At 41.8% G+C, this 26,188-nt stretch overlaps 1 protein-coding gene across 7 annotated transcripts in view; it reads left to right on the forward strand.

The window, feature by feature from the left end:
- Positions 1-26,188, forward strand: part of ZNF536 (zinc finger protein 536) — a 342,702-nt gene that overhangs the window by 247,877 nt on the left and 68,637 nt on the right. The window lies entirely within an intron of this gene.

Below are 26,188 nucleotides of genomic sequence, written 5' to 3' on the forward strand. Positions count from 1 at the left end.
CACTCCTGCACTTCCCAGTGGCACCCTAAACTGGGAATGCTCTCTAATTCTGAATAATTTATGTCCTTTGGGGGGGGGGGAAGGGGGGAAGGGGCTGCAGCCCTGGCAGCCGCAGTGCCTCCAAAGCGTGCCAAAGCTCCTTCTTCCAACTGGAGTAGACTTTTTTTGGGGCGGGCTCTTCCCAGGAATGTGGGCAGTGACGTTATCTTAGCTCCCACAAGTGTCCGCCACAAGTGGTACCTGCCTTCCCCAAACACCCCTTCTCTCTGTGAAGAATCACACATTTCTTCTATCAGTATTTCAGGGTTTTGACCCACGGTAACACCCAACCTCTGGAACTGACCTCAAAAATTGAAGAGCAGTAGATCATATAAAATAAAGCTCATAATACTTTTCTCACTCTTCATGACAAATGCTAAACATCCTTTTCCACTTCTAGGATCAGTGGTGCAACCTTGGATAACAAGAGTAGAGATTGCAGCTCTTGCTGCAGTTCAGTTGTCAGGTCACAGTCTCAACTGTGGAAAGTAGTAACAAGCATCTGTATATGTAAGAAAAAGGGGGACAATTGCAATTCCTGTGTATTCCTAGGAATAAATTTGAATAAAAAAAAAAAAAAAAAAGGACCACCAGATTACTTTGTTCCTTTAACCCATCTTGCACTTAGTGAATCAGTAGCTGGTACTCACAGTACTTGGAAGGATTAGGGTATGTTCTGAGCATGCTATGACATAACAGCCACCCAGCAGGGTGAGCTGCTATCGTGCATCAGCCAGAAGTGGAAGAATACTGACAGCAAAACTTTGAAGCCCTCTCTTAAAGGGAGCTTTCCTTAACCATTTCTCTTGCCTTCTCAAGAGCCAGACTCATGGTGAGACCTTTATTCCCACCCACCTTTTCTTTCTTCATTTGCCTGATTGTCCCACAGGCTTCTATCTCCTGCTGCAGGAAACCAAGAGGTCTGTCTGTCAAACATAGGTGGCTGCTGCTGAATGGAGGAGAACTTCCTCTACTCATGATAGTAGCATGTGGAATGAATAGAAAATTTTTCCTTTGAGGAAGAACTTCAGTCAATCCACACTTGTCTATTTAGGACAAGGCATTTAATTGGAATTTCCTTCAAACTTTATGTTTAAGTACTTTATTTACCCCACTTAATTTTCTTAAGCAGAGTCTATAGACAGATGTATCTCTTAGGACCAGGTCTTTTTTTTTTTTTTTTTTTTTTCCTCATTTAGAACATTGGGCTGCCTACATCAGGCAACATTAAAAATTCAAGATTTGCCCTCATCAGTGATTACTTTGAATAGGAAGCAGGTTGTTATTTTATAGCAGGATACAGTGGTTACAGGACTGAGTGTGGGATGGTGCTTGCTGCATGTACACCTTTAATAATAGTACTTCTGCATCTACACATTGTCTGCGTTTTCCATCTTGTGCTCCTCCATAACAGTGGATGCAAATGCAAACAGGCAATTTCTCTTGGCTTTAATGGGATTTTCCCTGGAAAACATAACTCCTTGTATTGTGTAAATTTAGCTGGCAGTAGGCACATTGACAGGGTCAGTAAATGTGTTATGTTGGAGTACACATGAAAAAGTTCTGAAATTCTCTAATCGGAAGAAAGTTTTCAGATGTTATAAGTTGAGTTACCATGTTATCTTGATAAGCATCAGTGCATTTCAATAAAAACTTGCTAAATAAGTGATTTTGTGTCAGAAAAACAAACTGTTGGTACCTAAGCACGTTTTGGGAGAGGGGTGGTTTGCACTTTCCTAGTTTTTTCAAGTAGGGGATTTTTTTTTGCATCATGAGTTGAAAACAGAAGGAATGTTCCTGCTCCAATAAAGAAGATAAATCCCTGTATGCTTTTCAAATTTAGGATTGTGTGTAGTGTTATGGATGGCAGAAGACCCCACTAAGCAAGGCAAATATAGATGGGCTAACTTGAGAGCTAAAACCAAAATTGATTTAAAACTATGTAAGACATAAATCTGAATATTGGTAGCTAAGATCCTTAGGGATTGTGGGTGTATTTTAAAATGACAGGTACTGTGTTGTTTGAATATCCTGCATCTGACCATGTTTCTGCCAGAGAACAGAAGTCTTCTGCTAAATGCTTCAAAGCCACCCCCATCTCTTCAGAAACCCAGAGAAAGCTTGTTTGCTGCTCCCGCCCATCCTGCACACCCAGCTTATTCATTAGCAGACTCGATCCTCATTATGATGATCTCATTCATTAGCAGACTAGATCATCTGGTGCTCCCAAACTTCTTGTTTCAAAGCGCTGTCTTCAAAGTCATCTGCTGAGAATGCCAGGCTGTGTCACGGCTGCTCGGGCCTTGGAAGCTGTGCTGTGAACCGCCGTGTTTGCTAACGAGTGAGCTGGGTGTGCAGGAGGGACTGCAGCAACGGGGACGGGAGAATCCCCGTGGCACTGCCAAGGCAGCGCCCAGTCGTGTCATGATTAGGGGACTGGCTGACAGGCTTCAAGATGAGCTCAGTACGTCATGACTGCTAAACTGGGTTTTAAAGCTGGGGCAGGAGGAAGGGTTGCATGGGGGCAGGTGGGAATTATTCTGTAATTTTCATAGCAGGCATTTTTTAGTTTGAAATTTCTTTTGTACATTCAATTATGAAGCTCTGAAATTGTGTAGCAATTAACTGAGGAGTGCTGTCCAGGTAGAATCAAATGGCAAAATGTGACTTTTCAGAGGGGGAAAAACAACAACAACAACAAAATGTTTCTGTGCTTTTCAAGCATAAAACCATCCAGCTTAGAGTATTCAATTTTTAATGAATTGGGATCTTAGTGTCCTATGATCTATGGATGAAGAGCTAAAATATGATAAATGTGCCCATGCAACTGATGGAATCATGCATGGCATAGTTCCTTTGGAAGACACCAGTTTGGTTTTTTTTGCTGTTTTGTTTTGTTTTAAATTTTCTACTTAGATATATTCTTGATCATGAACATAAACCAGTATGTGATTTGCAGTAGTTTTAATAATTTCCTCAAACTTTTTACTTCTTTAAATGAACTGTATTTTAACCTAAATTTTTATGCCTCTGTCCTACTTGTAGAAGAGAGGAAGGTTTTAAAATGGTATAATATGGGACAGTATCTAACATTCAGTATTTTCTAGCCCAAGAAACATTATATAATAATCTATAATCAAAACCCCTAAAAACCTGTTAACTGTTAAATTCTGTTTCATTCTAACATTACAACTAAAACTCATTTATAAGTAAATGAAAGTCAAGAGGATTAAATTCAATTAAAATTACTTTGAAGTATGGGGGAAAAATGTTTCACCGTGATATAAATCAACATATTGTTATTGCCTTCTTTTCCTTATCCGCTAAGGGTCTCTAAAGCAAAATGTAGTCTAAATTATACATGGAGAACAAATAGAGAGAAAAGAACGCCACGCACCCACAAGCACAACCCAACTCAAATGAAAGGTTTGGGTGTACTTGTGGATGAATGGTGTGCTTTTTTTGTATGCTTTGCAAGCCAGAATTGTGGAAGGTTTCTCCCACTTGCAGCCTCCATACCTTCATTGAGTGCAGTATAAATAGAAAGCCAATTAAAGTACATCTTTGTTATAAAAAAGAGGGAGACAAACAAAAAAACCAACAGCATTTTAGCGTGCATGCATTTTGTACTGAAAGTAGGATCTCAGCAGAGAAATTAACTTTAATAATCTATGGATTACAAGACATATCAAACCTTCAAAGCATTGCAGCGTTAGATCTATTCTCAAAAGGGTTTAAATTACTTTAATAGTTAATAATAAGTGATATGACTCATTTTTCCAAGTAAATCAAGATTGGTTGTCATTTGTACATCTGGTCTCCAAACCTCTTAATTATGGCAAAAAAATTTCTCAATACCTACTGAGCACCTCTGAGGTGTGTAATGCTACAATACACTCTTATTTTTTCTATTGTTATTTGATGATTTAGGACATAAACCTAATGCAAAGCAGAGAGCAATGTTTTAAATATCCCTCTAACCCAGCAAACATCAAGCCCCACTAGAGAAACATGCAGCCACACTACAGAGAAATTCAGGACACATCCCTTACTGTCAATTGAGTTATTGATCTTAAACATGCAAGGAGCACTTGGAAACCCGCGTGTGTCTGTGTGCAGATATGCAAATCATGAACATTCCATTGAAGACATTTTTGTTGAAAGAGGGCCTAAATCTTCAACCTTCCTGAGAAGCCATTGTTGACCATTAAAAACCAGCAACCAAAAATTTCCCAAACCCCTTGCCTAGAGAAGTTTGCTCCCATGAGCAAGATCAGGACCATAGAAAAACAATGCTATTGTTGTTTAAGAAAAGACCCTCACTGTCTGCTTTAAATCATATATTGTTCCCACAGGTTTCAATTACTTCACATAACGAGACGGTGCCAGCGCGTAACAATGGCGTGGCTTTCTGTCTCCATGGCTCTGGTACAATACTTTTAAATGAATTATCAAACTGATCAAAACAAACATTGTTCCTCTCATTACTGCGCTGCAACCTCGCCATTAGCGGAGTTAGCATCCGCACATGTAGCCGAGTGCCTGGGGACCCAGATGCCTGCCGGGCAAGTTGCTCTCCCAGCAGGAGAGGCTGCAGGGCTGGGACAGAGCTCCTCTCGCTGCCAGGGGTGGGCAAGGTGCTGCTGCACCAGGCACCTGGACCTGTCCTTAGTGCACGGCAATGTGGGAGCATCGTACCCTGTAAGATCCTGCACAGCAGCTTAAGGAGCCCCAAGGGCAGGGGTTGTTTTTGAGGGGAGATTTGAAACATGAACAAAAGTTACCCTTGTATTTGTCCGTGCTTGTAAGAATCAGCCAATAAAAAGCACCATTAAAACGCAAAACTCAGCAGCAACTTCAAACCATTAAGCTATTTTGCATTATCTCTTCAAAGGCCACATAAAGAACAGATAATTTAGTTTTAAGTCCTAACATTTGTGCAGGAAACATGGACTAAGTCTTGGCTGGCTGTTATCTGCAGTTCACAAGATTTAATTTGGGAGTCGAGAGACAGAATCATGAAATCACAGAATAGTCGGGGTTGGAAGGAACCTCTGGAGATCATCCAGTCCTGATCCCCCTGCCAAGGCAGGGTCACCTGGAGCAAGTGTATGCAGGAACCTGGTGGGTTTGAATGTTTCCAGAGAGAAAGGCTCCAAAACCTTGCTGGGCAGCCTGTTCCAGTGCTCAGCCACCCTAAAGACAGAGGGCAGGAAACTGATGTTGTTCTCTTGTTCTTTGTCAGGTATAATGTCTTGATAAGATTTTGGGCTGTTTTAAAATAGTGATCTACATTTTCTTCTTTAAGTCCAGCAATCTTTGTGTCTCTTGCTTTAGCTGTGTGTGTCCATAGCACAGCTGCAGAGAAGTTCTTTTGTAGGCACAGCTGGCCATGGCCAGGCTGCAGGGCTGTGCAGGCAGCGTGTGTGAGAGCTCCTGCTGCAGCAGGGCTGCTCCCTGCAGCCAGGCCATCCAAGCTGAAAAACAGCAACACCCTCCCCACCTTCCCCAAATATGTCCGTGAGTAAATACCAATTGTAATAAATTGCAGTTTTCGTAGCCATTATGGAGAATCACTTTTTGGTCCCCTCTGACCTAAGTTGGAGTTTTAGCACTGGGTAGGATGGGATCCATGCTGAAAAATGGCTCCTATGTTTATGGATGCTGTGCTGGCAGATCTGTGAACTTTCTGCCATAAAGTGAACTTGTGCAGTTGTGCTGTTGCATTCATTTTGCAAGTATTAATTTAGGCTCACTGCACCTTGGAAACCATTAGAATATTTATAATTTTAAGTGTTTATTTTCAAAGTTAAATTAAAGCACTATTGTCTTGCAACTAACCCTACTTTTTTCCACCGCTCCAAAACTAAACCTCCAGTCTGATAACCTTTATTTATAGATGCTAATAAACATATTTAGCAATTTTATTATTCATGACCCTTGTACTAAATATCATAATCAGAATACAGATGTGTGAGATAATTTCTATATGGAAGTCACTAGAGTACTTCTTGTAAAATAAAAATAGCATTGTGTTCAGAGAAATAATATGTCCATATTTAATGTGTGTCTTAGTACAAACTAAGAGACCACACAGTGGTTTTTTGAAAAGTCCTACATTAATAACAAGCTTCATGAATAGAAACAAAGCTCTAAAAATGTGATTTTTAGTGTTAACTTTATTTTCTGTCACATGCTCATATTCTTCCATATATAGTCCTCAGGTTTTTAATGCAAACAGGAAAGGGGCTGCTGTGTGCTTTGTGTGAACACATAATCAGCAAATGTGCAAGTTCTTGAACCAGTTGCTCCCAAGAAGTTAAACCCAGTCTTTTGTTAATGCCACCTTTACCAATATCTGTACCAAAGACGCAGATGATCAGATAAACAGCATATGCAGACTTTGCTCACTAATTGACTGAACAAGAATCGGTCACACTTTATGTACCATTCCATAATGGATTTTCATGTTTGTGAACCCTAACTGGCTGTGGAAATGGAAAGCAAATGTCGTATAATCACAAATAACTTTGTGGTTTAGGTTTTTTCTAAGCCAAGAGGAAAAAAACCAACTTTTTTCTTCCCAGTTTGTGACAGGTTCATCATTACAGACAGGTGATGAATGATCTTTTTTTGGTCATATCAGCTGTTGTGCTGCTGTTTAGAGAATTTTTGAAATGTTTTCTAAATATAACATTTTTCAGTTAGATGTTCCGTGAATAATTGATGCAGTAAAGTGATGCTGAAAGACACAGGTATAATAATTGAAAGTTTTTTGTCAGAGGTTTTTGAGAACACATGCCACTTATTGAGTATCTGACTATCACCATATTAAGCTGGGTTTCTTTTTACTTGTGTATCTTCAGCAGAAGCTCTCATTAAGCGTATTGTAAAAAGATCCTTTTATGAAAATGCTATCAAGTATTTATAACTACAGCACTGAAGATCAGAGGAGGATATTGTTCAAAATCTGTGCAACATAAAACTGGTCAGAAATATCAGCATCAATCAGTGTCAAAATTAAAACTGACTTGAATTTGTTTTCTTCTAAAATCCTTTTTTTTTTTTTTTTTTTTTTTTGAGTGGGTTATAATGAGCATACATTTTGACAATCTTATTTGCTGGCCCCACATTGCAATAAATCAGAAATGTGCTGGTAATAAAAGGAAAATATTGAGGCTAACAAAGCAACAGGAAAAAGACATTAAAAAAAAAAAAAAAAATCAACGCACCACCACTAACCTATGCAAGATAAGAACACTGCTTTCACCTGAAAGGTCCTAATTTGAATATGGCAATAGGGGAACTATCCATGAACCTGAAGGTTTGAGTTACATTGGCTTAAAAAACAACAACAACAACAAAAAAACCACACAAAAACCCCCCAAACACAAACAAACAAAAAACCCCACAACAACTCCAAAAACAAAACAAAACAACCCACAAAAAAATAATAACCCAGTCTGGATTAAAGGTTATTAGATACTCCCAAGTCTGAGTAGCAGAAATGCGACCATGTATTACCCACTGGACTTTTCTTCTGTCCTGTGTATGAAGAGATTATCTCAGATTTCTAGAAGTCAAAAGAAGGGATAATGTATACACTTCTGACATTGGCACTCTTCCAAGAGAAAGTTGTAACAAGCCTGACAAATAAGGGAAAAAAAAAATCCAGAACAAAGGGTGAATGGCATATGGTGGTTATCCTACAATATGGTCCTTATCCCTTTTCATACATCTCTGGAAGATATAAGTGAAGTGTGGCAATGTTTTTTGAAGAGCCTGACATGGCTGCATTGTACTCTTGGAGAAATGATACTTTAAAAATTATTTTAAAAATATTTTTAATATTTTTTATTTATGGGTCCTGGTGGACTCAGATGTTCAGGCTAGATCTCTGCACAAGGACTTCACTTTCACTTGAGTTGCGTGGCTGGTTTGTTCTAGATCTTCTAGGGTGGCTGGTCAGCTTAGGAGTTTCTCTGGTCACAAGAATTGTTCACTTTGGGAATCGGTAGTGCTTCTACTAAGGTAACTAATGCTGATGTTGTTGTGCTTTTCCTGCAAGGGGCAGGAGCAAGCCTCCCCAGGGCTTCAGCCTGGAACTGTGCTTGCTGCCCCGCCTGCTCCTCATGCAGGTCAGGCAGAGCACCTTCCACCACGTCTTTTGCTCTCTTTAGCATAAATGTTACCCATCCAGTGTTAGTGGTCATCGTTGACAGAGGGACAGCACTGCCCATCACAGGCACTTTTTAAAAACATGTGAGCAAAGCAGAAGAACAGCAGGACAGCTGGGGTGACTGCAGAGTCACATTTCCCTGCTGTCCTTTCCTCCATGGCAGTGTTGCCTATTTGGTGGGATGTACCATCCCAAGGCCAGGGGCGGGATCAGCAGCCATACAGGTTGTCTGCCTGTTAAAGCAGTCTCAGTGCTCCTCATCTCCCTCCCTCCGGGATTTTCTGGATGAGAACACAAAAGTCCTAAGTGTAGATTTGTTGTGTGGGAGCCCTGGGATGAGTAGATACCTGGAAAGAACAGCCCTATCTCAGTGTTGCTAGCTGCTCAGATATTTAAAATAAAGGAATCCTTTCAAAGAAAGAATATTCTCATCACAGAATGCCAGATTATATTTTGTATCTAATCCTCCTGACTTCTGTACAAAAGCGAACAGAGAGTAAAACAAAGTGCGTGCTTTGCCAGTGTCTTAGTTAAAACAAGATCTCAGGAAATGAGTGCGATAATGAGCAATGGGCTAAAAATTCCAACATATTGCACCAGGTCCTGAGAAATAATGCAAAAGCAAACCCCTTTGTTCGGATAATCACCAGTTACATACTCTGCTGGCTGCTTTTTAATTGTCTGCATGACACTGGAATTGTTTGACGAAAAGATGAGTCCACTTTTCCTAAGCCATTACTCTTCACCCCACCTCTGCACCATACTGAAGAAGGTTTTGAAGCTGTTACACTGCTCTGATACTGGCCAGGTCTTTGTACACTGAAATCCCCCCAAATGGCTCCCTTCCTCCTGACACACTTGTAAACAAGTTTTCTTCTTTCTTAGACATTGGTAGTCTTGCTATATAGTGATTGAAAAGTTCCTAAAGACAGCCTGAATCTTTGTTTTACTGCTTTTTGTAAAAGAAATTATGTGGCTTTTGAAGCTTTTCCACTGAGACTCAGTTTGAGAAACCACAAAGCTGGGGATTTTAGAATTTATTTACAGTATGTTGACTTTATTTTTCTTAAATCTAGCTAAATAACTAAAAATATCATAATTAATGCAGGAGTCTATGACTGTCTTTTTCTTCTTTTCCAAAGGCGCTCCAGAGTCACAGGATTCACTCTGAAACACAGATAAACTCAAAGTTTTTAAATTCCCACAAGGTTCACAAAATATTGGCTACATTTTGTAAATCATGACAAAAGGCAGCACCCTTGAATTACAGTTCTTAATTGGAAAAAAAAAAAAAAAGTAATAAAAAAGGAAAGACAAAAGATGATAAAAATAATTCTGGGTCTGACTCCAAGTATGTACATTCCTTCATGATTTTGTCCATTTGAATATAAACCTCTTTCTCTACACTAACTTCTTAGGATCTTTCCTTGGGACTGCACCCCAAATGAGTCAGATGTTCTGCTTTAGATTAAGTTAATTAATTATATTACCTTTTATCTTTGCCTTCAGGTAACTCCTCATACTTTTAGCTCATGCAAAAGGTGGTAAAACCTTTTATAGTAGTATAATTTATTTGGAACCAGCTACTAAAGGGCATAGCAGCACCTGAAAGAGAACTAATGCCAAAATGTTATTAAAAATTAAAGTCTCACAGGGAACTGTTTTTCGTCTTTATGAACATGCTTGAGAATCCAGATGAGAAGAATGGACCTAGGCTACATCACTTCAAACATTTATGGCCGAAAAAGTTAGTACGGTTTTCTTTCCCATTGGTTAATCTAGTTGCTGTTTTCTGTCAGCACGTGGTAGGTCACGGCTGCATGGTACACTGGGTTCTTACCGGTGATTTGCCCTTCCTGAGAGCAGGTGCTTCATTTGTCACTTGGAAGGGCCTGAATGTGTTGTCTCTCTTTCTCAGAGTACCCAGCTCCAACTGCTCTTTAAAAACCAGCAGTGAGCCCACAGGTCAGTGCTGCTTCAGCTCCTCAGCAGTGAGGTATGGGCTCCTCTGTTTCTCTGCCTGTGAGGAGCACTGCTCAGTCCCTGGGGTCAGGGCACTGCCTCTGCCACGGGGCTCTGGCACTCAGCATCCTGCCCCAGTCCTTGAACCCCTGGCACTGCTCTCAAAGGTAGGGTTGTGGTTTTTTCTCCCGGTTCATTTCTCTAAAGGGCAGGATTTTGAATTGGAAATTTTCTGACTTTTGAACTGTCCAGAGATCTGACATTTGTGATCTCCACTTAGAAAGGAAATATTATATTAACAATAAGCTATTTTTTCAGTTATTTTTCATATTCACATTCAGTTATTTTCTGTGGCTGCCACTGGCCCATGACCTGCACCTTCCCTATTGTATGCAGAAGAATGTGCAGAATTTTCTACAAGGTCTCTTATACTTTACATCTTTAAACACAAAACCTAGAAGCCACTCAGTCATTATCTTTAGAGTGTTTTTCAGCTCCTTCTGGAGAAAAACAATATGAGGTAATTTTAAAATTAATCATAAGGTGTGATCAATAGAAATGCTGTGAACCCAGGCCATCAGATGGTAACAAAGATGTTCTTAACCTCTTAACAGTGAGGCTCTGACTGTTCCCCGCAAATTTTGGCAAATATATCTTCAAAGGCAAAAAAACATGTGGTGCTCAGGCCAGGAAGGGATGAAGCACCTTACCTTGCAAAATCAGGTCAGATGGTAGCTCTCTGTGTCTTTCATTATAAAGAGATTTTTCTCCTTTAACTTCTATCCCGAGCTTAAAATACCACTGGGATTAAAAAATTAGAAGTTGCTGTCCCATAATAGACTGAGTTGACCTCTATATTTCTGTGGTGCTGCTGGGACTGGTGTGCAAATGACATTGGTAGATCTCAGTGCAATTCAGGAGTCTGCATTTTTCATCAGTGTGCTGCTCTACCTGACCCTCAGCTAATTACCCAAAAACATGCCGTGTTTTTAGGCAAGTGCCATACTGCTGCCATCTTCCTTGACACAAAGCTTTCCCTTCTTCATGTGTGATCAGCTCTAAGGCAAATGCTAATGGAAAGCTGGGGTCTGTTTCTGGCTCCTGGTGAAGATCAGGGCTTTCTCAAACTGACATCCAATGGAGAACGGTCTTGGAATAATGGCCTGGCAAGTCCATCAGGACTTCCCAGTTCACAAGGGCCCACCTCCTTGGTTGTGTTAGGTCCCTACCTAGCCGAAAAGGGAAGAGTTTTGATTGCCTTCCCCACACTCTGAGAGATGCTCAGAGGCACCCTCTGCCCTTGACACTTCCCCTGCTCCTCCCCACACTATGAACTCATCCTAAGAGGATTTCCAAAGAGTTAATTCCCTGTCTCTCTCCAGGCCTTGGAGCATTTCACAATGCTATTGTCACCCTAGAAGGCAAGAACACATAAGTAGGAGTTTCCTTTTTTTTTTTTTTTTTTCATCTTTATTTAATTCCCTCTGTGGTCCATTTTAACTCCCTCTTCCCTCCCAGCCGTCACTCTCTGTGGGGCAGTGGCAGAGCCCTTACAGCAGTGCCCCCTCCTGCCCCTGCTCCTTTGCCTGTCCCAGAGATTCCACCTTTCTTCCAATGCATCAGCAAAACCTCCCCTTTTTGAGGTCTTCAGGTTTTCCCTTACAAGCAGAGAACGGGGCAGAGGGCTGAGGAGGTCTGGACTGCACTCTCCAGCTCTGGAGTCAGCGTGGCTGGCACACCTTCCCCAGCTCAGAGGGGCTCTCTGAGGATAAGTGTGTTTTGGATTTAAGGATGCTTGTGGGTAGCATGAACCATGGAAAGAGTACAGGTAGTTCCAAAGGCAGTATGTTAAGATACTTTTCCTGGTGATCCCTCTTATTAAAAAAAAATCAAAAAGCCAAACCTTTTCCTTGCTCCAAAATGCTGTTTCACTAACTCCAAGCGTCAAAAGGATTTTATTCTTAGCCTTCTGTTTCGATCAGTTAATTCCCACCAGGGCTGAGATAAAAATTGTCTGTGGGACACACTGTTCTTTCTTCTTATACACCTAATGTTGCTGTGCTATTTTGGGCTACCATTTAAATAAAAGCCAATTTGACTAAAGAGCAAATATATTCTGTCAAATGACGGCAAAAGGGCAGAGCTTGGGAAAAAGAAACAAGAAAATGCAAGGCATTCATTTTTCCTTTGTACTTTTTAATAAAAGAAATTCTCTTGCAGCTTAAAGTGACACATTAAAAGATGTATGTATCGTGGCTTTTAAAAACACAATTAGATAACACCTTGTCAAATACTTATATTCTTTGTTGACAGCCTTGAGTACAATCACAATAACAGCTCAGCTATTTCAGCATGTTTCTTATTCAGTTGCCATTGGCAGAGTCAGCCATTTTATAAAAATGTTACTGTTTATCACTTTAATCATCAATCTACATCTAGTCAAAACAATAAGTCAGAAGGAGTAGTAAATTATACTTGTGCAGCCCTGATGAGTTTGAACTGTTTTGCTGAAATTAACTGCAATAATTATCTATTTTTCTAAAGCTGTTAAGAAGTTCTGGGTAAAGAAATAAAAATTGGATCAATGAGGACTTGGCTTTTGCCTGTTTTATAAAAAAGAAACATTTTTAGTAGGCTGGGAAGAATTTAACACTGAATCTTGGTTTTCTAAAGGTGAAAGAATAAACATTGGCTTTGTTCTTTTTTTTTTTCCTGTCTGCCATACAGATCCCCAGACAGAGCTGTCAGGTGGCCCAGCCCCTGCTCGGGCAGGTCCAGCCGGCAGGGCTGCAGGTGAGGCTGCTCCCGAGGGTGTGCCTGCCCTCGGTGGAGGGGCTGGGGAGAGCAGCACACACACACAAGCAGTCAGGTGCTTGATCTGTCCCTGGGATGTGCTCACTCTGGTTCTAATGCCGGTGCTAGTTACCGGCGCTGACAGGTGCGCAGTCTGCTGCAGACGGAGATGCCTTTTGTGTACTCATGTAAACATATAAAAATGAGCAATCCGGGCTCCCATTTTACAGGTGTGGGGAGGGGGGAGGGAGCCCACACGCCCACCCATCCCACGGTGCCGGCTGCAGGGCTGGGCAGGGATCTCGGCTCTGGGAGTGATGCTGTGGCTGCCCTGCAGCCCCGTGAGCCCTCCCTGGAGGCGTCTGTCGGGAGCAGTGCCCTCCCTCCCTCCCGTGCCTGGCATTCGCTTTGCTCAGTTCGACACTCAGGTCCCCGTGCCCACCGTGAGCCATCCAGCCCACTGGCTGGCTACCGACAAAGGTTCATGGCCGAATATCCAGCAGCAGTTTCTGCCTGCACCCTGAGCTTGGTTCTGATTTCTTCAGGACACCTCTGATGGCCAGAGCAGCCTCCAGCTATCCCCTGTCAGGGTGCAGGGCAGGGTGTCAGGGCTCACTCCCACAGCAGAAGGGCTCCTGCCCCAGGCAGTGCAGTCATGTCACTTCCATATCACTAAAGCCTTTGCTGTTTTTTACCCTTGCGGTTCTAGTATTTTGTTCCTCACCTTTTATCAGTTCTCTTATTTTTTTTAACCTGGATCCCAACTTCATAGCAATATCATTGTGAATCCTGTGACGGCATTTTATATATCATGTTTGTCTGTGATCAGTCGGGGTTTTTTTTTTTTTTTTTGTTTTTTTACTTATATACCATAGACCATTAATATTACATTTGCTGCTCTAACCAAGAGGTTTTCATAATACAGGTCTAACTTTTTTACTCTTTTATGAGACAAGGCAGCAAATTTAGTTTCCTTTAATCACATGAAAAATGATGGATATAACTAGGGGATTGAATTTTGGAAACAATGCTAGGACAAAAGAGTTCCTGATGGGATTCTATAAATATTAACAAAGAATATTTGTCTTATCTTTTGCTAGCAACCATTAAGTATTTAACCCTATTCATGGAACATTTTCTATGTTAAGAAAGCTTTAGCTTTTGTCTTCCCAACAGGCTGTCTGTCTGCTTCTCCAATATGATAGGTCTACTGCTTTGCCATGAAACTTTGATGGTAAATTTAATTTATTTATTGTAATATGAATATATAATGTGTTACTAAAGAGTTATTTAGAACAATATTTATATGGATCTATTTTCTTCTAATTACTTACTAAGGCCCTTGTAATGTCTAAGAATCCAAAGCATATGAAAGCCACAGTTAAAACCAATGTATTAACGTAACTTGTGCCCTGTGTGGGGAGCACAGCAGACATATTTTGGATTCCAAAGGAAAAAAAACAAAAAAACAAAGTAGTAAGCTTGAAGCTCGGTGCCAGCTTTACATAGGTGTAAAATTTCTGGCTCCTGGCAAAAGTTCATCTGCAGTTATTTGCACCCTGGCTTGCTTTTTGTGCTTAATTTGTAAATAATAAATATATCTTCCTGGGATTTTTTGTTTGGTTGTTTTTTTTTGTTGTTGTTTGTTTGTTTGCTTGGGTTTTTTTGGGGGGAGGAGGGTTTTGTTTTGCTTTGTGGGTTTTTTGTTTGTTTGTTTGGGGTTTTTTGGTTGTTGTTGTTTTGTTTTGTTTTTTAGGGTTTTTTTAGCTATTTCCCCCGTGTCTGGCTTTCCTTGCTCTCCTGCCAGCCCGTGTTTCCGTTGTTGCGCGGTTACCCCCAAAGCCGTGCCCCGGGGCCGCGGCCTAGGTAAAGCTCCGGCTCCATCCGCCGCCTTTCCCCCGAGCCTGCCGTGGCACCGGCGGGGACAGCGGCACCCCAGCTCCGGCACGGCCGAATTCCAGCTGGCAGCCCCGCTGGGAGCACGGGGAAACACGAGCAGACGGAGCTCAGCAGCGAGCGGCGGCAGCACGGCGCTCTGCGGGCGCTGTGTCCGTGAGGGGCTGCCCCGAGCACAGGGACGAGCAGGCTGCAGAGCCCTGTTGGGGCTGATGTACAGGGACGAGCAGGCAGCAGAGCCCTGTGAGGGCTGATGCACAGGGACGGGCGGGCTGCAGAGCCCTGTGAGGGCTGAGGCACACCAGGACTGCTCTGAGCACAGGGACGAGCAGGCTGCAGAGCCCTGTTGGGGCTGAGGCACACCAGGACTGCTCTGAGCACAGGGACGAGCAGGCTGCAGAGCCCTGTGAGGGCTGAGGCACACCAGGACTGCTCTGAGCACAGGGACGAGCAGGCTGCAGAGCCCTGTTGGGGCTGATGCACAGGGACGAGCAGGCTGCAGAGCCCTGTGAGGGCTGATGTACAGGGACGAGCAGGCTGCAGAGCCCTGTGAGGGCTGATGCACAGGGACGAGCAGGCTGCAGAGCCCTGTTGGGGCTGATGTACAGGGACGAGCGGGCTGCAGAGCCCTGTGAGGGAGGGCTGATGCACAGGGACGAGCAGGCAGCAGAGCCCTGTTGGGGCTGATGCACACCAGGACTGCCATGAGGGCATGCTCGGGGTGGGGGATTCTCTGATGCACTTCGCTCCAGCAAGCATCAGGACCCACGGCAGAGAGGGAAAAACAAGCACGTTCTGTTGGTGGACATGTTTCTGTGCTGAATGATTCTGAAAAGGAAGCTGAGTTTAATTAAGAACAGGTATTTAAAAGGAAACTGTTGATGCTTTTAGGCTGAAGCTGGAAGATTTGTTAAATTCCTGTTGTGATTGACTGGAGAGCAGAAGGAGATCTCTTGACTTTCCTGGGTCACAGCTAGGAATGGAGAGGAATCTTTCTTTTGCCTCAGCAAGCTGTGGGAGCTACTTCAATGGCCAAAAATAATTTTGAGTATAACGCATCTGCATACAACAGAATAATTCTCATTTCTCTGCTGACCCCCCTCTCTGCAGCTCAGGAAAAGAGAGAACTCATTTAGCTCCTTAAACGTAGGTGTTGTAATCATTAATAAGGAAAGTGCCAATAAAAAAAAATCTGGTGATACTATAATGGGGGAGATAAAACACTGCAAAGAATAATTAGATGCTAGCATCAAAATGCTGCATGAAACAAAAACAGTAGGGAGAGAATCAACATTTAAAGCAGTTTTTGAATTTTATCTTTACCTGCACTCCTTAATCTTTTATTTTGTCTTTTGATTTTCGTGCTATGTACTGTGTTCCTCTTTTGTTTTATTTTCATTTGACTTCATTTTATTACACCTCTCTCCAGCTATTCCCACCCCCAAGATTTTTTTTTTTTTTTGTACTTTCAGCTCTTCCTTTGTTAATGTTGAACACAAGTGTAAGCCTGCTGAAAGATTTTTTAGGAGTCAGAAAAAATCTTAAATTCTAAACAGATAGGATCAAAAATCTGAGTGGTGAGGTGTGATTCAAAGCAATAGGAGCCCATCCTGGGTGATTCATGGGACATGGGAGTCCCAATGAGCTGTGCTAGTTGTCCGGGCATCTCTCTGGTCTCTACTGCAAGTAGTTATTGTGGGTAGAACTGGAGCTGCCCTTCAGGGAGGGGACACAGCCAGCCACAGCTGTCCCCAACCCCATATGAGGGTGAGAGTTGCTGCTGTCTTGGAGGTTGAACTTCAGCAAAGGAAAGGATAGGAAGAAACCTGTGTTGGTCTCCTTGAATTCATATGTATTTTAGGGGTAGGCCACATTTCCCTTTTGGGTAGGTGTGACTTTCTAGGGCTCCTCTGCAGTGTGTGAATGTGAGAGTGCAGGTTTTTGGAGTAGAATGACTGAACGTCCTTTGTCCTCAGGCTGGAAAAAGACTGGAGGCAATATTCTGGTGGGGTAGAGGGGAAGCATGCAGGCTGCTCTGTGGTGTCCTAACCAAACACTGAAAGCTACATATCAGAGTTGGGGCAGACTGTTCTAGAACAAACCAGGACACAAGTAGTTTGCAGCTGCTGAGACAAACTATGTAGCTGCTGTAAAACTAGTACTGGATAGAGCCCCTGTGTCCCTGGAGGGCAGGGAGATGGGTTTCCCTGAGGCACCAGGCACTGGTACAGCAAAGCGTCCCTGCCTGTGATTCTCAGAGTATCTGTGCTGCTTGGATGTGTGGCAGACCAACCTGTTAAACGTATCTGCCTTCAATGGCAGTCACCAGTTAAAATGGGAAAGGATGAACTGATTTTGAGCTTCTGGTGTTTGGTCAATCCAGCTCCACATCCTCAGTAAGTGGATAAAAAAGGATCTGTTGCTACAGAATGAATGTGGACGTACATATTTTTATCCAGTTGAAGGATAGGCATTCTGGGTGTTGTGTGCTGGCTCTAGTGCTGAAAATAAAACTCACAGAATAGGGCATAGTACTAATTAGAAACTTAGAATGGAAAAAGATCATCAAATATAGAAACTTCCTGAATATGCTTCTCTACATTCTGAATATGTTGAAACAGAAAAGTGGAGAATTTTGTCTTTGAGGCTTGCATTTTTGCTGTGCAGTAGATAAGAATTAGGCTTTCAGATAAATTAAAGTACTCTTTTGATATGAAAAATCTGCATTTTTTTTTTTTTTTTTTTTTTCACTTCTGCAGTGATCACCCTTAAGTCTCCAGTTTTTCCACTGGTTCCTTGGCTGTTGGTCCTATCAGTCGGTATTTAAGTAGTAGTAAAATTATCATGTAACAGTACTGGTCACCCAGGAGTGCTTGAATTAGATGAATGAGAAGCACAGTGCTGCCACTTGACAAAAGGTGTGGTTTGTCTTGCCCAACATGAAGGTACCTCCTATCTCCAGAGGGATGCTGTGACCATGGACTGATTATGTGATTTTCCTCACCTGAGACTCACTGATTTTATTTCCAATCTAGATTAAACAGGTTTTCATTTTATCCAAGGAAAGGTGCCCAAGCCATGTGGTGTGTGAATGAGAACATCCCACAGAGGTTTTGTGCACCCAGAGTGGTGTGAACATTGAGATCTTGAAGAGAAAGTTTGGAGATGGGCTGGAGTGGGTGGGAGGTAACCACCAGGGCTCAGATTTGGGGGTGAACCTGAAGGAGGCAATGTGCTGATCTAGCCCAGCTTGGAGATGGAGTTCTCAAAGTTATGACAGGACCTGAACATCCCAAAACTCTTAATGCTGAATTAAACAGAGTATTTAAATCATACCACCTAGACCTATGTCTGTCTGTAATTAGTGAACTTAAAACTTGAGTTGGGGAATTCATTATACTAATGCTATCACCTGTTTCCTGGTGACTGATCTTTTCTCCTGTTCTCATCATGCTTGCCACATCTCTGCTGCATGCCAAATGGAGAGCAGTGACATTATTTTTAAATGTGAGCTCCATATCAAAGCCTGTATTTATTATCTCTGTACAAAAACCACAGCCAGACCTTCTAGGGTATTAGAACTAAGTCTGAAACAGCTAACCCCCCTTGCAGAAGGGCTAACTCAGTTTCCTGGTTTTCCAAAGTGCCAAGCAGCTATCAACACATTAAATTATTGTGTTTCCAGACCATCAGGAAATGCTGATTTGTTTAATGTTATTTCTGGAAGTAGTTGCCTTTTGGGTTATTTACTCTCCTAGCAAGGAGACAGTTAGGCCACAGTGCAAACTTCTACTGAGGAGCCTCTGCAAGCTTCAGATTAGAGATTTAATGTGGGACCACCATTTCAGTCAATCTGCAGCCAGAACATATTATCTAATGCATAAATCACAGTAAAATGTGATTTTTCACATTTGCAGTGAGGCCTTATTTTTATTCCAGGTATTAGGCTGTGCACTGTACATCTTGGGGATGAAACTGGCATAAAAAGTGAAAGAAAAATGCAAGAGCCCTTTTCAATTCCCTGTCCAGCTGTGACAGAGCTTCCCATGCCACAGGACAGAGAGAGTAGCTATGGGTGGCAAGGGCAGCTCTGTGCCAGTTTTCCTTTTTGGTAAAACATTTTGAACTCCAGTGCTGGATTGCCAGTCAAGCTCTGTCTAGTGCTACCTACAGCAGGTTTTGGCATGGCTGGCTCGGTGGTGTAGCACAAGTTGAAGCGGGAGTGGGGATGGGTGGCAGAGGGGTGGGAGGATGAGAGGTGCCCACTCTGCTCACAGCACAGAGAGGTTCAAACATGGTGCCTTGCAATTATCCCACATCTTTCAAAATGGACATTTGAGTTTTATGTGTATATCCATTTCTACAGCATATGCTGTATGTGGTCCTTCATTTTTCCACCTTTTTTGCTCCCTTTGGGTTTTGTTTTAAAATGACACTAAATCCATGTTGGTATAGTTTTCCTTTCATTTACACCAAAAATAGCATTTTATCAATGTCAGCTGATTTCTTTTTTTTTTTTTTAAATTGAGCTGAAGTTCACAGAGTGTGACAGGGACGTTAAAGGTAGTATATATTTCATGTAACAATTTACATTCGGAACTCCTTGCTGTGAAGAACCACTGTCATCTATTACATATGAAGTGGAGGATGCTGTTTGGCTTCTGAGTAGTAAATAACACTCCACATCCCTCCAGGCTTTCCCTTGCCCCTGTAGAGGACATGGGGAGGTGGCAGGAACATTTGTACCAGACCTGTTTCTCATTAAAGGGAGGGAGCAGGGTAGTGGCTTAGTTAGGGTGAGGTTTTTCAAGCTGGGCTGTGCTCCCTCTCAGGGCTCTCCCTGCTCCTGATGGGGAACAGGTGTGGAACAAATCCACCACAAAGCCATGGGAACCCACTTTACAAATTTCAAGCTCATAAAATGTCAGCTCAGGGGCTTGCCTGGGACGTCACCTCACAGGCAGTTTTTACATGAATTTATTTATTTCAGCCAATCACCTGGTCCTAAGTGGAATTGTGGCCTAAGGCAAAAATAAAGTAGAATATTTTTGTAAGATGTTTTATCATGGAAGTTTTGCTGCTGATCGTGTACCATGCCGTCTTTGGGAAGCACTGCTATAAGCTCTGGAGGCAGATGACAACTTGCATTTAAGGGACATCCCCCAGCCTCTGCCCCCACCAGCCTGCTATTAACTCAGTAAAATGTATATGACCATAGAATAAGCATGGAGCATGGATGAGTAGGAGAGAGGGAGGACCTCAGGGTCAGGCAGTTTACAAACAGGCATCACAGCCACTCTGTCCTTTGCCCCCTCTTACATTTCTTATTACAGTACATTAAAACCCTTTGCTCTGTCAAATTGACAAAGGCAGCTATAAAAGGGGGCCTTTCTAATACACAGTAATATAAACTATGTTTGTACACTTACCACATAATCCCTAATTACTTCCATACTTTTATGTGTGGAGAGCTTTGACGCTTGCTTTGCTGGATACTTAGTGAATGAAGTAAAAATCAGGAATTATTTCTGTATAAGTATGGGGTGGTATGTGAATTAGCTTCGAGGCTGGCGACAGAGCTCACATTTCAGAATAAATATACTAAGTGTCATTGATACCCTAAGTGTCAGATAAAAAAGCTATGACACCAACAAAACTCTCATATGACCCTGACATTCCTCCAGTACTTAAAGTAATTACCATACTATTTAATAACAATGTTTATAAAATTGCTTTTTGATTGGCTATCTTCTATGTCATACCTATGTCAATAATTCCCAGTGAATGCCTGCATGTGACTTTTAACCCTTCTTTACAAATAATTTCCATTTCATAATAGCAAGAAGATTCTTTACGCAGTTGGTAATGGAGACTGCATCACTCACTTTTTGGTTTGCCTGCATGGTAGAGGGCACAGTTTCCCCTCCACTCCAAATGGCTGCACAACTGCCTCCATCTCAGTCCACAAAGGGATATGAAAAATATTTGGCTCGTGATCATTTTCAGGAACTCCATCTAATAATCAATGCAGTCACATGAAAATGACCTGAAGTTTTTCATGGCTTCTCTGTTGTCTTTAACCACAGTAGGTTATCACAATTTGGGTATTATAAGGGGATTTTTTTGTATTTTCTCTTTCCCTCTCTACTTCTGCATTTTAAAGAAGAGACAGACCCAAGTGAAGTAGAGCAAACAGAGCCTTAAAGCTGGGGTGACATGAAGATGGTAATGAAGTGTCCATGCTGTCTAGAGCTGTGAAGCCTGTCCAACAGTATTATCGTAACAGGGCTTAAAAGTTCTCAAGGTGTCTTCTGGACATTGCTTGTTCACCTGGCTTTAGAGCGATTCCATTATCAGAAACAGTGTCACCAAATGCAGTGGAGTTGATGCACTCATCTTTGATTCTTGGTTACTGAACAGCCAAACGGACAAAGGCAGATGTGTCTAAAAAGTTATTAAGTGCCCATTAGCAGCTCTGCACCTCAGTTGGTGGCAGATGCCTGCTAGAAGTCATCTTTACATAAAATCAAAACAACAGGTGTGATCCTGTTCACACTGTTTCCCTAAAGATGTAGAAAACCTCACAGAATTCTCAGCACCTGAGCATCTCTTTTCTGCACTGAAAAACATAAGAATAACCCCCTCCTATAACATTTTTCAGAGAGACAGCTGTGTTAGCAGCATATATCAAGGACCTGACCATGTGTCAGACTCAAGATGGTCAAAGATCCTGATAAAAGTTATGGCTGTACCTGGCCTGCAGCTGTGCAAACCTAGAGGTTTTCTGCTGGTGGGGAAATCGGAGGCAGATGAAAGGCTGACTGAAGGTATATCTAAGGTGGATGTCTTTGATCCCATGGAGGCCTGGCACCAGCAGAGAGGTATCCTGTCAAGTCAGGAGAATCTGCCTTATTTTAATGCTAGCTCTACTGGATGCTAAATACCAGAAGCATCTCACTCCTTGGGAGAGCGCGCTCTCACAAAATATTGTGCACGTGCTTGAGTGATAAAATCTGTGCAGAATATCAGACATGCTGGAGAAAGACGCCCCACTTCTCTCCTTTCAACTGAAATATATACAGGCGTTGATAAGGATTGCAGCCTTAAAGCTGGTGTAGTAAAAGCTTGGAAGATCAAAGTTTGGTGTGTGCATGGTAATGTTTCGAGAGCGGTATTTTTAGTAACCATCCCCCAGCACTTGGAAGGGAAGGCAGGCTGTGCTGCACATGTAGACATGGTGAGGAGAACTTTGTTATCCATGTAAGAGTCTCCTAAGTGCATGCTGAAAGATGAGGAATATCAAGAATAGCAGAGTGGTAGCGCATGAAGAGAGAAGAAGCGAGCAAGCCAACGTCAAAAGAAGATAGGCCAAGTTTTAGCTCTTTACTTGCTTCAGTGTGCAACCTTGACCTCCTGCTAATAGATTTTATTTCTGGAATATGCATGTGCTTGCAGATTTGCTCCAAAACATGATGGGTCTCATGATTCACACCGACTCTGTTTATATTTCCCAGTAGATATGTTTTGTTTGTTCATACGGGCAAGTACTTCTGATCCTCTTCTGGAAATTGGAGTAGTTGATGAAGCTTTTTCCTCTTCTCAGTTAACTGTTCTCCTAGATTGTCTCCTATTAATATGCCATGATGTGTTGATGTAAAACACTTTAATATTTCCATATGTAATAAAAGGTCAGGGATAGTATTCTTTCATTACCAAGAGTTATATATCAAGTACATCACAGGAAATTCTATGCTTTAGCAAAATAGGAAGGCAAATATATCGATTACAGGTTATCTGTCAAATTAGCTTGAATCCTTTGTTCAGAGTATCAGGTTTTTTCCATTTGAGAATGTACAGAAGCTCAATGCCACATCTTTTGTGTATTTTTTGTGAGGAGGGAAGGGTTGTGATGCTGAGATTTTACTGAACCGTCTGATTTCTTTCCTCTGCCTTGACAATTACTGAAAGATGAAGGTCTGTTTCCCTCCCCCAACTGAAGTGCTCTCCCTCTCCCAGCACTTAAGAATTCTGTGTTAAAAATCCTCATTCCCTGCTGCTTCCCTTCTCCTGCATAGCTCTGACTATCCACAGAAAGCAAGCAAGACCCACTTGGTACCAAACATTAGTCCCTTTGTGCTGTAGCCAGCGCCTTCCTTTTGCGACTTATTTATAAGATTTCTGAAAAGTTACAATTATCTCTGTATCTATCACTCAGCCATCAAACAGGCTGAAGTTACAGAAATCCAGCCACCTCTGCAAGAGGAGGATGCTACAGCTGTGACATAATTACATTATCAACTTAATTAAGGAAGTGAGTGAAATGAAAGAGAAAACAAAACAGCCGAAGAGAAGGCTAGAGGTGGGAAGGAAAGGTGGGATGGGTAGCATGCAGAGGATGTGTTAAATTTAGCTCTAAGTGGTTTAAAAAAGGCTCTAATGTATCATAAAAATCCCTGGGTTTTCATCCTGTGCTCCTGGCTTTCTGAGCAGCTGGGAGGGCTGGGGTGGGATGACGGGACCCCCAGAAGGTGCTGCTATGCACCCCCTCAGCCTCCAAGGCCACAGGCAATAGAGCCAGGCAAACCACACAAAGAATGAGCGACTTAAATGTGCTCACTTGTCAGGCCTTGGGCAAATCTGGTTTTGCAGAATAAAGGCTCAGCCCTGTGATCCTCATGAGCTGAAACCCCCCATTAACTTCTGTAGGAGTTTTGGGCACATGAGAGCTGAAGGTTCAAGCTCCTAATCTGATTATTCTCACACAAATATATTAATTGTAGAAAACCAACAATGCTTTTCCTAGACAGGATAACAAAAGCAGATCACTACTCAAAGTATGTCCTTTTTCTTCTGCTTTCAAATCCCATGTACTTTTCAGTATCAAAAAGGAGAAGGAAAAAAAAAAAAAAAGTCCTCAAATCCTTTATTTGATTTCAGTGTACAACTATGCTCAGTTTAAATGTCACCCATGCACAGAACAGTGGTTGCACCAGAGCAATCATGGCAAGATGTCTAAAGGGGTGTCAGCAAATTGGACAGGGTATAATTTTAGTCAATGTGTTCTTGTCTTATTTTAGTTCAACATCATTTCCCAGTTGCAATTCTTTTGAGTGACACATGGAATGCAAAACAACATAAAAGGTCTGCCCTGAGGCAGATATGTGTCCATGTAGCACTTTAATTATTCTTTTTGAATAATGTGTAATATGCAAGCCCAAATTCTTGCGTAAAAGTCTGATGAAAAAACTGTGTATCACCTGTATAAGTGTTTTTATGAGAAACCTCATATTTTTAGAAGCACTGAATTTGGTAAAGGTCCTTATTAGTCTGAGTACTCTGGATTTTTCAGACAACATTTGGGAGAGAAAGCAATTGTTCCTGTGGTGTTTTGCAATGACTTTTTTTTTTTTTTTTTTTTTTTAAGGCATTATTTTGTTCATTCGACTGCTGTGTGCTTAAATAGCACTTTCATCACAGGTATAGAGTGCTACACCTGGAAGATTTTAGATGAATGTATTCTTTTACTCTCTTGCCAAACACCTGTAAGCTGATCCCCCTCTTATTTACATCATTTTTATACCAGTGTGACTCCAATGGCTTCATGGAAGCGAGTTCTGAGCAAAATCAGTCAGAACTTTTCCTTCTAAGAACTAATATTAAACTGGCTCTTTAGGTAGCACTTGGTGTATCATTTTAGATTAGCTGATAAAAAATAATGAAAAAGATATGTGAATGGAAGTGTAGATTGCAATGATTAAATATATTTTTAATATTAAAAAAAAAAAAAAGCAGCCAACATGAAAGCAAATTAAGGGTGTTGCTGTAGTTTTACTACAGACTGTGGGTCTGATTCCTGAACTCTGTGAGCAGCTTTTGACATATGACAGGAAATTTCCTCCTGGTACATAAGGAAGGGTGTACTGCATAGTTAGTAAAGGCCTAGTTATGCTCATACCTGCAGGAAGGAGAAGGCATGAGCTTTTGGGACTGTTGGTTTCTGGACAACTGATAAAGATGAAATTTGACCACAGACTCCTCTATTTCCTTTGATAACTGTTTTCTCAAAGTTCCTTCTAGATTTCTTTTATAAAATTAAATTAAAAAATAGGCAAACCTAAGTGTTTGGATAGTAAAGTACAAAGAGAAAAAATCTGAGGGCACTTTTGGCTGAAATGACAGGAATTGAAGCAGAAGGAAGCGGTTTCTGGGTGCACCATTTTTGCTGCAGTTTGGACATTTAATAAGAACATTTGTACAGACAAAAAAGTGACCGTGGAGGTTGCTGGGTTTGTCGGGATCTCAGCACAGCCCCACAAAGTTCGGATTCCACTGGTGTGCTGCTGTCTCCCCTTGGAGTAATCTTCTTGTTTATTTGGTCACTGCATGGCTCTGTTTTTGGAGGGATATTTTGGTTAGCATAAACTATTGGAAGTCTGTTTGGAGAAAAGCTCTAACCCATCCTGAAATCAGTGGGACAAAAAGCTCTTTGTTTATAACTGTTACTAGTTTAATCATTTAGATGAGACGAACTTGCACTTCTAGCCCTGAGTGTGTTCTGATTTCCCTGCAAACATGTGTTGTGGGATTTGCATTGTCTGCAGTGGGAGCCGCACAGAGGGGAAGGAAATATTTTCCCCATCTTTTTATTTTATTATTATACTTTATTCCCTCAATTTACCCCTTTAAACAAACATATAAGTGGAGGAGCTGCTGGATTTTAATGATGAAAAAATATATCAAATTATCCCGCTGCATAAGAAAAGGTACAGAGGAGAAACCCAGAAAGCAGCAGCTGGGATCAGGTTTCATTCAGATGATCTAAACCAGCGTTGCTGCAGCAAGTTCAATTTTCTCCCCAAGTGTCTGGTCCCTCTGATGTCCAGGAGGCTGCGCTGGCCAGGAGCCCGCTGACTGGCAGTGACCTTGTGCTAACTGTCTGTCAAAAACGGGCACTCAGATTCAGTGGGATGAAAAATAAGCATTTGGTGCCTTTCTTTAGAAACATAATAGACAGCTTCGCTTTCACACCTTCTAATAGCCTTCTTTAAAAATAGTTTCTCTAGCAGGATGCTTTTTTAGCGCTTGGAGATTTACACGTCTACAGTTTCCAGAATTTATTAGGATTCCTTGCGTATTGTATATATTTTTTTATCTTAAATTTCCTGATGCCACACTGTGACGCTGCCAGTTTAGCAGCTCCAGCTGTTGTGAGTCATGACGGTAGGCTGTGGTGGTGACTGGATCACAGAGGTGGGGAAATTTGTCAAGTCCAAGCATTAACCCTTCATAGCCAGCTCTTAAGCTCTACTTGTTTGCCAG

This window comes from Hirundo rustica, chromosome 11, assembly GCF_015227805.2.
Source record: "Hirundo rustica isolate bHirRus1 chromosome 11, bHirRus1.pri.v3, whole genome shotgun sequence".
Lineage (NCBI taxonomy): Eukaryota > Metazoa > Chordata > Aves > Passeriformes > Hirundinidae > Hirundo > Hirundo rustica.